Source organism: Lathyrus oleraceus, chromosome 1 (assembly GCF_024323335.1).
Source record: "Lathyrus oleraceus cultivar Zhongwan6 chromosome 1, CAAS_Psat_ZW6_1.0, whole genome shotgun sequence".
Lineage (NCBI taxonomy): Eukaryota > Viridiplantae > Streptophyta > Magnoliopsida > Fabales > Fabaceae > Lathyrus > Lathyrus oleraceus.
Window position 1 is genome coordinate 131,617,966 of NC_066579.1, and position 14,708 is coordinate 131,632,673.

Genomic DNA, 14,708 nt, shown 5'->3' on the forward strand with positions numbered 1-14,708 from the left:
AGGGGATAAACTCCAAACTTTAGAATCCCTTCCACCCCTGTCTATGGATATCGGCTATTGTCGCTCCAGCCGCCTGATTAAAAACAGAGTAGGCGGAGGCTATTATCTGATGGTGAACAACCAAGCAGTCCCAAGTGTTGTGCTACCCAATACCACCCTAACCGATGTCACAAACCCGAACCGCCACCTCTACGATCTTAGCGCTCCTGAAACCACCGAGCCTTCACAAACAAACCAACAAACAGATGAGTTTGAAGAAATGGAACAAGGCGATCATCCGCCAGAACAACCGTCAGTCCCGCTCAACCCTTCCAGTAATGCAGCCGGCCCATCCTCCCAACGTCGTCGACGACGAAGACCTGCGACCAACGATGACATTATGGATGCTATCGATGGAATGCAGGCACAGAATACAGAGATGATGCAGATGATGCGTCAAATGCAACAGCAACAGGATGCTCGGAATGCCATAACCGACCAGCGGTTTACTGAGTTGTTTAGCAGATTCGACAGCTTAGACATACGTCAAAGATCACCAGGACCAAGAACCAGAGGTGGAAGGCAGCCTTAGTTGTATTTTTTTCTTTTTCCTTTCCATTTTGTATTTCTTTCCCTTCAAACATCGAGGACTATGTTTAGTTCAAGTATGGGGGGGAAATTATTCTTTCCATTCCCATCTTTGTTTCAAGTTTGTACTCTCCCTTTTCATTGTTATTTCCTTATAAAAACAAAATTTTTTTTAAGTTAAGTCCTGAATGTGAAAAAGTTTCTATTATCTATTTCCCTCAACTTTCTTGAGCCATAACAAAAATTTTAACACACCCAATAAGTATAAAGGTCGCCTACTTTATAAAATTTGAGTGAAATCAAAACAAAATCATTACCATAACAACGCTCTGAGAACCTCAATATGTTAGATCAGGATAAGTACCTATCATACCGATTCCTCGAACTTTTAGTTCTATGGCAACCCCAAGTAGTTTATACAGAAGTCAGCACCATCTTAATAGCAAACTACGTGGAGAGCCGATGAATATAAGTGAATGATCCCCAAAGTAACCTAAGATAATTAAATTAGGTGACCCTTACCGGATCATTTAATCTAAAGGTTGCAAATCATGCAAAAGCACAATACGAAAGATCCATTATGAATTGGTTCAGTAGGAATCTGGTACTGAACTTGGTAGGGCGGACTACGGTTCGATCCCCCGCAATTTGCAATGGACTGAATAATGAAGTTATCCGACTTATGTACCAGAACTTCTAGCTAAAAGCGGATCATAGACACTAACCGGTTACTCCACTATGTGCGCGAAAGGATAAAGGGCTTAATGTGATTTCGCTAGAATGAAAACGGGCAAAATAAGACTAAAGGAACCAGGATAGCTATCATAGGGTACTTGAACTGATTGGCATAAGGTAGGGTTATCTAAGTTGTAACGGTAGTTGTTGATGTCAAGATTTAACTCAAATCCTCCTAAACAAAAACCCATTGGCAACCTAGTACGAATTGATGTGTGCTTTAAAATTTCATCCGGCTAAAACTTTTAACAAGTTCTATACTGAATTTTGCTTGAGGACAAGCAAAGATTTAAGTATGGGGGAGTTTGATAACACGAAATTATATCGCTTTTTAAGACTTAATTCAATTAAATTATTTTATCATTTACACTAATTTATCCCATTTTATCAGATATTATGCAGTATTTCTCTTCTATTTATATCAGGTACCCATTTTGAAGCAAAAGCGAAAAAGGGAAGAAAAGGAGGTGTAAAAAGCAACAAAAAGGAGAGAAAAGGAACCAAAGGCCAAAGCCCAGCCCAAAGCGCACAAGTCACCAATGCTGTGCCTGTGACGGACGTCACAGGACGCGTGACGAGCGTCACGCGAAGGAGCCTTGTGACGGACGTCACACATAGCGTGACGAGCGTCACGCAACCCCACTACCTTTGTGGCGCAAGTATCGCCCTCAGAAGGACTTGAAGAATAACGTTAAGGAATTGGTCTCCTATATGCACGCCGTGGATATAGCCACGCTGAAGAAGGAGAGAAACGGAATGCTGCTACCAAGGCCATTATAAATAGCCGTCTCACAAACCAAAAGTTACACAGTTTTTGCACGCTCAGTTTTGCGGAAGCTCTGCCAAATTTATTTTTTTCACGCCTTTGCTTATTTTTCTTCCTTTCCAGCATCGTCCATTTTATTTATTTTATTTTGCAAGCTTTGTTTTCTTTTTCCCTTGCAATTTATTTTCCCCGTTCTTAGCTTTTAGATATTTTTCGCGTAGTAGTTTCTACACCGGAAACTACTGGGCAACTTTATACCGGATTTAACCTTACGTTATATTCGAGTTTTTTTTATTTCCTTGATTTAATTTACTGTTTAATTGAAGAATCGAAGAACAAATCCTACCGGCTTGTGGTGGAGTGTTCAAGACCATTGTATTACGCATTCAGGTTCTTTAATTGTTATTTAATTTTTATGCTTTATTCTATTGTTTATTTGCATTGCCTGCCTGAAATGAGTCTGTGTATGCATGATATTAATTATTATTTAGTAAGCATGTCTGGCTAATTTGCCTAGGTATCGGTATGTAAAGTAAGCAGAAAGAGGGATCAAAACTAAGTCGGTCTATTCAAACTTAAAATTAGAATCAATCTTTTTACGGTCTTAACTTACAGGTTTAATAACAAGATTTTTTACAAAGGTAAAAGACATAAAGAAGTTGAAACCAACAGAGCGAGAGTTTGAGGTTTTAACTGGACAGTGTAAGTTAGTCATTAAATCTATCTCAGGGCGAGAGCAAGTTTTAGAATTAATTAAATTCTGACCTTTTTCCAAAAAGTATTTTTAAAGGTTGAATGTGAGGACGAGAGTTAAGCATTTAGATTTAATTGTATAACCTAAGTCAACAGAGCGAAAGTTTGAGATAAGGGTGTTTAAAACGGTCAGTATTTTCTTAAAAAGAGTTTCTGCAACTTTATTGTTTTCAAAATATGATTTTTGACTTAATTATAAGTGACAGCAACATTAACATAAGATCATGGTTTCTTCAACAGAGCGAGAGTTTGAGATAAAACCTTTAACCAATAAAGTTAGTCGAAACGATTTATTTTAAAACCGAGAGACCGACAAGGAATTGATTCCCTAGTTTTGACGAACCACATACCGATATCCGTTTTATTAATATTTAATCTAGATATTAGTTTAGCTCTTAGCTCCCTTTTCCCCAAACAATCAAACATTTTCACCTTAGATTTACGTAGTAACCTTAGATAACGGTACATCGATTCATAAGTCCCTGTGGGATCGATATCTTTTAAAACTACGCGATAGAACTGTGCACTTGCAGTTTGTATCCCATTCTCGACTCGCACAGTCGAGCGATCAAGTTTTTGGCGCCGTTGCCGGGGACTTTTATTCAATCGATATCGTAACTCTTCCGTTACGCTGTAGAGACTAAGGTTTCTTTTTCCTTCTATTCTTTCTTTCGTTGATTTGTATGCCACGCACTCGCTCTCAAGGCGAACCGCTCTATTTACGAATCAACGATATCGAACTATATCTCCGAGTCTTACGACGAATTTGGGAATATCGTGCTGAAAACAATCTCCCTCCTATAAACCTTCCTGATATCAAAAACATTTTTCCTTCTTTAACCGAGATGGCAGAACCAGCTCGTGCTCTTAGAGATTACGCCGCTCCATCGCAAGATGAACCGCATTCAAGTATTGCTCCGCCCGCAATCGAAGCAAACAACTTTGAACTTAAACCTTCACTGCTGCAGGCTGTGCAACAGAACCAATTCTCTGGAAATCTTACCGAAGATCCAAACCTTCATTTATCCGTATTTGTTCAATATGCTGATACTGTTAAAGCTAATGGTGTCACTTCAGAGGCAATTCGACTTCGTCTTTTTCCTTTCTCATTAAGAGATAGCGCTAGAAGATGGCTTCAATCTCTACCTTCCAACTCAGTCACCACATGGAACGAGTTGAAGAAAGTTTTCCTTGCCCGATATTTTCCGCCAAGCAAAACAGCTATGTTAAGAGCCCAGATAAACGGATTTAAACAGAAAGACAACGAGTCTCTTTTCGAAGCATGGGAAAGATACAAAGACATGATGAGACTTTGCCCACACCATGGTTTGGAAGACTGGTTAGTAATTCACACATTTTATAATGGTCTCTTATACAATACAAGGTTAACAATAGACGCCGCTGCAGGTGGTGCATTAATGAACAAACCTTATGCTGATGCTTACCAGCTTATCGAGAGCATGGCCCAAAACCACTATCAGTGGGGAACCGAACGAACAACAGTGGAAAAACCTCAACCGAAAACTGGCATGTACGAGATAAGTAACCTTGATCACGTCAATGCAAAAGTGGATGCTTTGGTCCAGAAGATTGAAAGTTTAAATGTATCACCACCAACCGCCGTGGTTGCTATAGCTCAGAATTGCGAGGTCTGTGGAATCCAAGGCCACACTCCTGCGGAATGTCAACTCTTGACTGGAATCCAAACAGAGCAAGTAAACTATGCTCAAGGAAGCCCCTATTCGAATACCTATAACCCAAATTGGAAGAATCATCCAAACTTTTCATATAAGAGTAATAATGCTTTATACGCACCTGGACAGTCTCCGAATCAAACCCCATCTATACCTCCGGGGTACCAGAAACCAAATCCTAACAATAATACCCCTAGAAAATCCAACTTGGAAATCATGATGGAAAACTTTATAGCTTCCCAACAACAAACCAATAAAGATTTCTTAAACCAGAACATACACACTGGCGAACAACTTAAACAACTAGCAAGCAAAGTAGATGCCTTGGCTACCCATAACAAAATGTTAGAAACCCAAATATCTCAAGTAGCTCAACAACAAGCACCTACTGCTGCACCAACTGGTACATTCCCTGGACAGCCCCAACCTAATCCGAGAAGCCAAGCTCATGCAATTATATTAAGAAGTGGAACGGAAGTGGAAGGACCGTCTGATCCAAGGATAGAAAACCAAAGCCCTAAGAAATCTACTGAGGAAAGTGAACCTAAGGAAAAGGAAGAGAGTAATAAGGATACCCTAGAAAAGAAGGAACCTTATGTACCTCCACCACCTTACAAACCACCTATACCTTACCCTCAAAGGCTTGTTAAAACCAAAGATGTAGGTCAATTTAGAAAATTTGTTGATCTCCTTAAGCAATTAAACGTTACAATTCCATTTACCGAAGCTATTACGCAGATGCCCTCATATGCTAAATTCTTAAAAGAAATTCTTTCTAATAAAAGGAAACTTGAGGATAGTGAAACCGTTACACTCCCTGCCGAATGTAGCGCTATAATCCAAAACATGCCCCCTAAACTCAAGGATCCAGGTAGCTTCTCTATACCCTGTCACATAGGAAAATTTGTCATCGACAAAGCCTTATGCGATTTAGGAGCCGGAATTAGCGTTATGCCTTTATCCATATGTAAGAGACTGGAAATGGGAGAATTAAGACCGACCAAGATGTCTGTACAACTAGCAGATCGTTCCATCAAATATCCTGTAGGAATCCTTGAGAACGTTCCCGTACGCATAGGTCAGTTTTACATCCCCACTGACTTCACAATTATGGATATTAGAGAAGATGATACTACACCTATTATACTAGGAAGACCATTCTTAGCAACTGCCGGTGCAATCATAGACGTAAAACGAGGAAGACTCACCTTCGAAGTAGGTGAAGAGAAAATTGAATTCATTCTTTCCAAATTCTTGAAAGCACCTGCAATAGAAGATACATGTTACTTCATGGATATCATCGATGAATGCATAAAAGAAGCAGAGTCAGGAGAAGACAAATCATCAGACTATCTTTTAGAAGACAAATCTAAACAATGCTTAGCAATAACACCAGATCCTACGCAGTGTCTTAACAAACCAACCCCTGATTTGAAAACACTTCCCAAAAATCTGAGATATGAATTCCTAGACTTAGAACTTGAACGACCTGTGATAGTCAATGCAGATCTAGGAAGACTCGAAACAGAAAAACTCCTACATATCTTAAGAAAATATCCAACCGCACTAGGATACCACATAACCGATCTTAAAGGAATAAGCCCTTCTATTTGTATGCATCGCATCATGTTAGAAGAAGACGGTAAAACCTCTAGGGAACACCAGAGAAGACTAAATCCGATCCTAAGTGAGGTAGTAAAGAAAGAAATAACCAAGTTATTAGAAGCAGGTATTATATATCCTATATCTGATAGCAAATGGGTCAGTCCCGTACACGTTGTACCAAAGAAAGGAGGCATAACCGTTATTGAAAACGAAAAAGGAGAAACTATAACTAAACGAATCGAATCGGGATGGAGAATGTGCATTGATTATAGGAAACTAAACAAAGCAACCCGAAAAGATCATTTCCCTTTACCATTCATTGACCAAATGTTAGAACGACTAGCTAAACATTCACATTTCTGTTATTTGGACGGTTATTCAGGCTTCTTTCAAATACCAATTCACCCTGATGACCAAGAAAAGACAACATTCACATGCCCTTTTGGTACCTTCGCGTATAGACGAATGCCGTTTGGTCTGTGTAATGCCCCTGCAACTTTTCAAAGATGCATGATGGCAATTTTCGCCGACTTTCTCGAAAACATCATGGAAGTATTCATGGATGACTTTTCTGTATACGGACAAAGTTTCGAAGAATGCCTTGAAAACCTGGAAAGAGTTCTTGAACGATGTGTAAAAGTAAACTTAGTACTTAATTGGGAAAAGTGCCACTTTATGGTACAAGAAGGAATTGTTTTAGGACACATCATCTCGAACAGAGGAATTGAAGTAGACAAAGCCAAAATAGAGGTAATCGAAAATCTTCAACCCCCAAGAACCGTGAGAGAAGTACGAAGCTTTTTAGGACACGCCGGTTTCTACCGACGATTCATCAAAGACTTCTCTAAGATAACTAAACCTTTAACCGGGCTATTAATGAAAGATGCTGAATTCATATTCGACGATAACTGTTTAAAAGCATTTCAAACTCTTAAACAAGCATTGATCTCCGCACCCATTATGCAGACACCGGACTGGAATGAACCATTCGAAATAATGTGCGATGCCAGTGATTATGCTGTAGGTGCTGTTTTAGGACAAAGAAAGGATAAAAAGCTTCATGTTATATATTACGCTAGCAGAACCCTGGATGAAGCACAGATGAATTATGCCACAACCGAGAAAGAACTCCTAGCAGTAGTATTTGCGCTAGATAAATTTCGTTCTTACTTGGTAGGAGCCAAAATAATAGTTTACACTGATCACGCTGCTATCAGGTACCTTCTAACAAAAAAGGATGCTAAACCTAGACTCCTAAGATGGATCTTGTTACTACAAGAATTCGACTTAGAAATCAAGGACAAGAAAGGAACTGAGAACGTAGTAGCAGACCACCTCTCTAGACTTGAGAACCTTGAACCAGAAAGAACATCCATTAATGATGATTTCTCGTATGACAAACTCATAGCTACTTTGGAAGAGAACAACTCCGACATGCAAGTAGAAACCACCTTAGCTATATCTGCCATACCATGGTACGCTGATCTAGTCAATTATTTAGCTGCCGGAATAGTTCCACCTACTTTATCTTACCAGCAGAAGAAAAGATTCTTCCATGACATAAAACACTATTACTGGGATGATCCCTTACTTTTCAAAAGAGGTCCCGATGGTATTTTCCGTCGATGTGTACCCGAAGAAGAGGTAGAAAATATAATCCAACACTGTCACTCCGCGCCTTATGGTGGACACACAAGTACATCCAAGACCTGTTCTAAAATCCTACAAGCTGGCTTTTATTGGCCAACTATATGGAAGGACGTACATGCGGCTATTAAGGAGTGTGACAGATGTCAACGCACGGGAAACATATCTAGACGTGACGAGATGCCACAAAAAGGTATTTTGGAAGTAGAGATTTTTGACGTGTGGGGAATAGACTTCATGGGACCGTTTCCATCCTCCTTCGGTAACAAGTACATACTCGTGGCGGTTGACTACGTATCAAAGTGGATCGAAGCTATAGCTTCTCCAACTAATGACACCCGAGTAGTAACTAGACTCTTTAAAAATATAATATTTCCGAGATTTGGCATCCCAAGGATAGTAGTCAGTGATGGTGGATCGCACTTTATATCCAAGATACTCGAAAAACTACTACTTAAATATGGAGTGAGACATAGGATAGCAACACCTTACCACCCTCAAACCAGTGGACAAGTGGAAGTATCTAACAGAGAAATCAAGCAAATATTAGAAAAAACGGTCGCCACTTCAAGGAAAGATTGGTCATTGAAATTACCAGAAGCTTTATGGGCATACCGAACTGCTTATAAAACTCCCATAGGGACGACCCCATTTAAGCTCATTTATGGAAAATCCTGTCACCTCCCGGTAGAATTAGAACACAAAGCCTATTGGGCTATTAGAAATTTAAATTTGAATTATAAAACCGCCGGTGAAAAGAGAATCCTTGACATAAACGAACTAGAGGAACTCAGAAGAGACGCCTATGAAAATGCCAAAATCTATAAAGAAAGAACAAAACAATGGCATGATAAGCGTATATCAAGGAAAATCTTCAAGCAAGGCGACGCAGTACTCTTATTTAACTCCAGACTAAAATTATTCCCGGGAAAACTACGATCCAGATGGTCAGGACCTTTCCATATCACTAAAATCTTTCCCAGTGGAGCGGTAGAAATTAAAGGACAATCTACAGAACCGTTCACCGTAAACGGGCAACGTCTGAAACATTATCACTATGCGGAAACCAACGAGGATTCGCAAATTCTACACTTAGACGAAACGCCCCCAGGACTCATAGACTATATTTAACAGTTTCTTTGTCGAGCTTGCGACATTTAAACAAAGCGCTTAGTGGGAGACAACCCACAAATTAATCTGTTATTTTATTATTTTATTATTATTATCATTCCTCTATTTTTCTCTTAATTATTCTTTTAATTTCTATTTAGTATTCATTATTGATTTATTCAAAAAGAAAAAAAAATATATCTATATATTATAATAATAATTCTATTCTTCTTTCGGCATTTGGCCAAATCCTGACTTAAACTCATGTTTTCTTTTCTCTAGTTAACACTAGAATTCCTTAGTTCATTAATCTATCTACCTAGCCATGGAAAAGGAATTACCAGAGGTTTTATCCAGTTCAGAATGTTCAATATGGAGTACCAATTTAATACTAGAGACTTCACCAACCTTTTGGGTTTTCCTACCTCCTTTGATACATTCACTATAAGCCAGGAAGAACTTCTTGAATATAGAGAGCTTGAACACTTTTGGGGTAAGCTGACTGGAAATGATGAGCCCGAAGAACATGAGTTTCTCTCTGGAAACATACATAACCCGGCTTTTCGCTATTTCCATAAGATCCTGACCCACACTTTATTTGGGAAGAAGCCAAATAGTACTTCAGTTTCACGTGATGAACTCTTCATCATATTTTGTGCTTCCCAGAACCGTCCAGTAAACGGTGCTACTTTTATGTTAGCTAATTTGGACCACCTTATCCAGGATGAGAGAGCACCCATTAGAATAGGCGGCCTGATAACTATGATAGGTAATGCTATTGGACTACGTCAGCCTATGCTTGACCTGAACCCTTTTTGTGGCATTACCACTATGAGTATACCTTTCCTCTTCAACACTATGTTTATAGCAAACATAGGGTCTGATGAGTTTGAGCTTGTTATTGATAACCAGGTTCTCTGCCTATTCACCCTGCCCGATCCTAGGACTAGTGTTCATAACCAAAGGAACTGGCTCTATAACCTAATGAAACCCCAACTCCTGCTGGATCCACTGAATCCATCCAGGATTATGAGATTTGTGATGACTATGAGCACTATATTGACCATACCTCTCTTGCTGAATCTGACCCTCAGACTCCATCCGGCTACCATGATATTGATCCTCCTCCTCAGCCTGTCCTGACCGAAGAATCAGCCATGCCTGATCTCCGACATCATATGCCAGGAACAGATATTAAAACCGTCATTGAAGCCTTGATGTCAGAACAAAACGCCCTCAGGGAAGATTTCCACAGCTTGAGACTTGCAGTCCTAGAACACATGAGCAGCACGGCAAGTCAGTTACGTATGTTACGGCATCATGTTAACTCTTTTACTCCTCCGGCCAGAGATCCGAAGATAGATGGAATTTAGTTATTTCTTCATTCTAAGTTATTTAGTTTTAGGCTAGATTTTTTCATTAATGTTATTTGAATTCATGTTTATTTCTATTTCATTTTATTATTTTCCCTTCCTGTAATACATTATGATCCTTTTTATTGAAGCTGTTTAGTTAATTTATTTTGCAATGCCTATTATGCTCTACGGTTATTACTTATTATTATTATTATACAAAGCAAGTAAGCATGCATACTAAATTAAGCTACAGACTAAAACGTTCATAAGCAGAATAAAATATTTAATTACGCTACCAAGTGATTCTGTGAAGCGCTACTAAGCCTTTCCAAAAGGAGGTGTGACGAGCGTCACACCACCCGTGACGGGCGGCACACTTAGTGCCTGTTACGAGCGTCACAGCCTTGTGACGAGCGTAACGCCTCTCAGATATGTGAACGTTAGGGAGCCGTTGGAGACGAACGTTACACCCCCCACCTTTTTACATTCCCCATTCATTTTTCATTTACCACAATTAATTACTTTTCAACCACTCTTTCTTTTCACCTCCCACATTTTACCTATAAATACCCTCCAAACTTCCTTCTTTCACCACAAACAACTCTCTCATATCAAATATACACTTCTTTTCCTTTCCAAATCACTCATTCAAAAATCCATCACAATGGCGGGAAGTCAAAACTTCGGAAATATCATCTTCCGATCCGGAGATGACAACTATCAGCAAGAGCAATTCGAGCGCTTCCAACAGCGAGGCGTCGCTCCCACCAGGTACCCCGATTTAACTTGTTTACAACAATTGGGCTTACTCCACGGTATCGAGTGGATGCTCCGTAGAGCCGATTTAACCTTCCTTTGCACCCATAACCAACCCACCTATCCTTCCCTAACCTTAGAATTCCTAAGCTCTTACGACTACACCACTCCCGCCGGTGAAGGTGAATTCCTAACCGGTACAGCAACCTTCCGTATGTTTAACACCGAGTACTCTCTAACCCAACGCCAATTGAGTGCCATGCTACAATTTCCCACAGAAGGTCTGCTCCATGCCAGAATTCCCCCAACCTCAAACTGGAACACAGTTCTAGTTTTCGACCTTTTTAAGAAAATTTCCGGTATAAATACCAACAACTGGGAAGAACTCCTTCTCTCCCACATCCATAACCCCACCATCCGTTATTTTCTCCGTATCCTGCAAAACACACTCTTTGGAAGACCAAACAACAGTAAGGTCAACTCAAAAGAACTCTTTTTCCTCCAGTGCGTTTTCGAATCGGATACTACGGTAAACGCCGCCTCTTTTCTCCTTCATCATATCCGCACCTTATGTGCTAGAGGCCGGCAACCATTCATAATTGGCGGATTAATAACCTCCATAGCACTTGGCCTGAACCTAGGGGATAAACTCCAAACTTTAGAATCCCTTCCACCCCTGTCTATGGATATCGGCTATTGTCGCTCCAGCCGCCTGATTAAAAACAGAGTAGGCGGAGGCTATTATCTGATGGTGAACAACCAAGCAGTCCCAAGTGTTGTGCTACCCAATACCACCCTAACCGATGTCACAAACCCGAACCGCCACCTCTACGATCTTAGCGCTCCTGAAACCACCGAGCCTTCACAAACAAACCAACAAACAGATGAGTTTGAAGAAATGGAACAAGGCGATCATCCGCCAGAACAACCGTCAGTCCCGCTCAACCCTTCCAGTAATGCAGCCGGCCCATCCTCCCAACGTCGTCGACGACGAAGACCTGCGACCAACGATGACATTATGGATGCTATCGATGGAATGCAGGCACAGAATACAGAGATGATGCAGATGATGCGTCAAATGCAACAGCAACAGGATGCTCGGAATGCCATAACCGACCAGCGGTTTACTGAGTTGTTTAGCAGATTCGACAGCTTAGACATACGTCAAAGATCACCAGGACCAAGAACCAGAGGTGGAAGGCAGCCTTAGTTGTATTTTTTTCTTTTTCCTTTCCATTTTGTATTTCTTTCCCTTCAAACATCGAGGACTATGTTTAGTTCAAGTATGGGGGGGAAATTATTCTTTCCATTCCCATCTTTGTTTCAAGTTTGTACTCTCCCTTTTCATTGTTATTTCCTTATAAAAACAAAAATTTTTTTAAGTTAAGTCCTGAATGTGAAAAAGTTTCTATTATCTATTTCCCTCAACTTTCTTGAGCCATAACAAAAATTTTAACACACCCAATAAGTATAAAGGTCGCCTACTTTATAAAATTTGAGTGAAATCAAAACAAAATCATTACCATAACAACGCTCTGAGAACCTCAATATGTTAGATCAGGATAAGTACCTATCATACCGATTCCTCGAACTTTTAGTTCTATGGCAACCCCAAGTAGTTTATACAGAAGTCAGCACCATCTTAATAGCAAACTACGTGGAGAGCCGATGAATATAAGTGAATGATCCCCAAAGTAACCTAAGATAATTAAATTAGGTGACCCTTACCGGATCATTTAATCTAAAGGTTGCAAATCATGCAAAAGCACAATACGAAAGATCCATTATGAATTGGTTCAGTAGGAATCTGGTACTGAACTTGGTAGGGCGGACTACGGTTCGATCCCCCGCAATTTGCAATGGACTGAATAATGAAGTTATCCGACTTATGTACCAGAACTTCTAGCTAAAAGCGGATCATAGACACTAACCGGTTACTCCACTATGTGCGCGAAAGGATAAAGGGCTTAATGTGATTTCGCTAGAATGAAAACGGGCAAAATAAGACTAAAGGAACCAGGATAGCTATCATAGGGTACTTGAACTGATTGGCATAAGGTAGGGTTATCTAAGTTGTAACGGTAGTTGTTGATGTCAAGATTTAACTCAAATCCTCCTAAACAAAAACCCATTGGCAACCTAGTACGAATTGATGTGTGCTTTAAAATTTCATCCGGCTAAAACTTTTAACAAGTTCTATACTGAATTTTGCTTGAGGACAAGCAAAGATTTAAGTATGGGGGAGTTTGATAACACGAAATTATATCGCTTTTTAAGACTTAATTCAATTAAATTATTTTATCATTTACACTAATTTATCCCATTTTATCAGATATTATGCAGTATTTCTCTTCTATTTATATCAGGTACCCATTTTGAAGCAAAAGCGAAAAAGGGAAGAAAAGGAGGTGTAAAAAGCAACAAAAAGGAGAGAAAAGGAACCAAAGGCCAAAGCCCAGCCCAAAGCGCACAAGTCACCAATGCTGTGCCTGTGACGGACGTCACAGGACGCGTGACGAGCGTCACGCGAAGGAGCCTTGTGACGGACGTCACACATAGCGTGACGAGCGTCACGCAACCCCACTACCTTTGTGGCGCAAGTATCGCCCTCAGAAGGACTTGAAGAATAACGTTAAGGAATTGGTCTCCTATATGCACGCCGTGGATATAGCCACGCTGAAGAAGGAGAGAAACGGAATGCTGCTACCAAGGCCATTATAAATAGCCGTCTCACAAACCAAAAGTTACACAGTTTTTGCACGCTCAGTTTTGCGGAAGCTCTGCCAAATTTATTTTTTTCACGCCTTTGCTTATTTTTCTTCCTTTCCAGCATCGTCCATTTTATTTATTTTATTTTGCAAGCTTTGTTTTCTTTTTCCCTTGCAATTTATTTTCCCCCGTTCTTAGCTTTTAGATATTTTTCGCGTAGTAGTTTCTACACCGGAAACTACTGGGCAACTTTATACCGGATTTAACCTTACGTTATATTCGAGTTTTTTTTATTTCCTTGATTTAATTTACTGTTTAATTGAAGAATCGAAGAACAAATCCTACCGGCTTGTGGTGGAGTGTTCAAGACCATTGTATTACGCATTCAGGTTCTTTAATTGTTATTTAATTTTTATGCTTTATTCTATTGTTTATTTGCATTGCCTGCCTGAAATGAGTCTGTGTATGCATGATATTAATTATTATTTAGTAAGCATGTCTGGCTAATTTGCCTAGGTATCGGTATGTAAAGTAAGCAGAAAGAGGGATCAAAACTAAGTCGGTCTATTCAAACTTAAAATTAGAATCAATCTTTTTACGGTCTTAACTTACAGGTTTAATAACAAGATTTTTTACAAAGGTAAAAGACATAAAGAAGTTGAAACCAACAGAGCGAGAGTTTGAGGTTTTAACTGGACAGTGTAAGTTAGTCATTAAATCTATCTCAGGGCGAGAGCAAGTTTTAGAATTAATTAAATTCTGACCTTTTTCCAAAAAGTATTTTTAAAGGTTGAATGTGAGGACGAGAGTTAAGCATTTAGATTTAATTGTATAACCTAAGTCAACAGAGCGAAAGTTTGAGATAAGGGTGTTTAAAACGGTCAGTATTTTCTTAAAAAGAGTTTCTGCAACTTTATTGTTTTCAAAATATGATTTTTGACTTAATTATAAGTGACAGCAACATTAACATAAGATCATGGTTTCTTCAACAGAGCGAGAGTTTGAGATAAA

General features: G+C 39.5%; 1 pseudogene; it reads right to left on the bottom strand.

Moving 5' to 3' along the window:
• Window positions 1–4,051: 4,051 nt before the first annotated feature.
• On the bottom strand, window positions 4,052–4,151 carry LOC127116413 (uncharacterized; annotated as a pseudogene).
• Window positions 4,152–14,708: the final 10,557 nt, after the last annotated feature.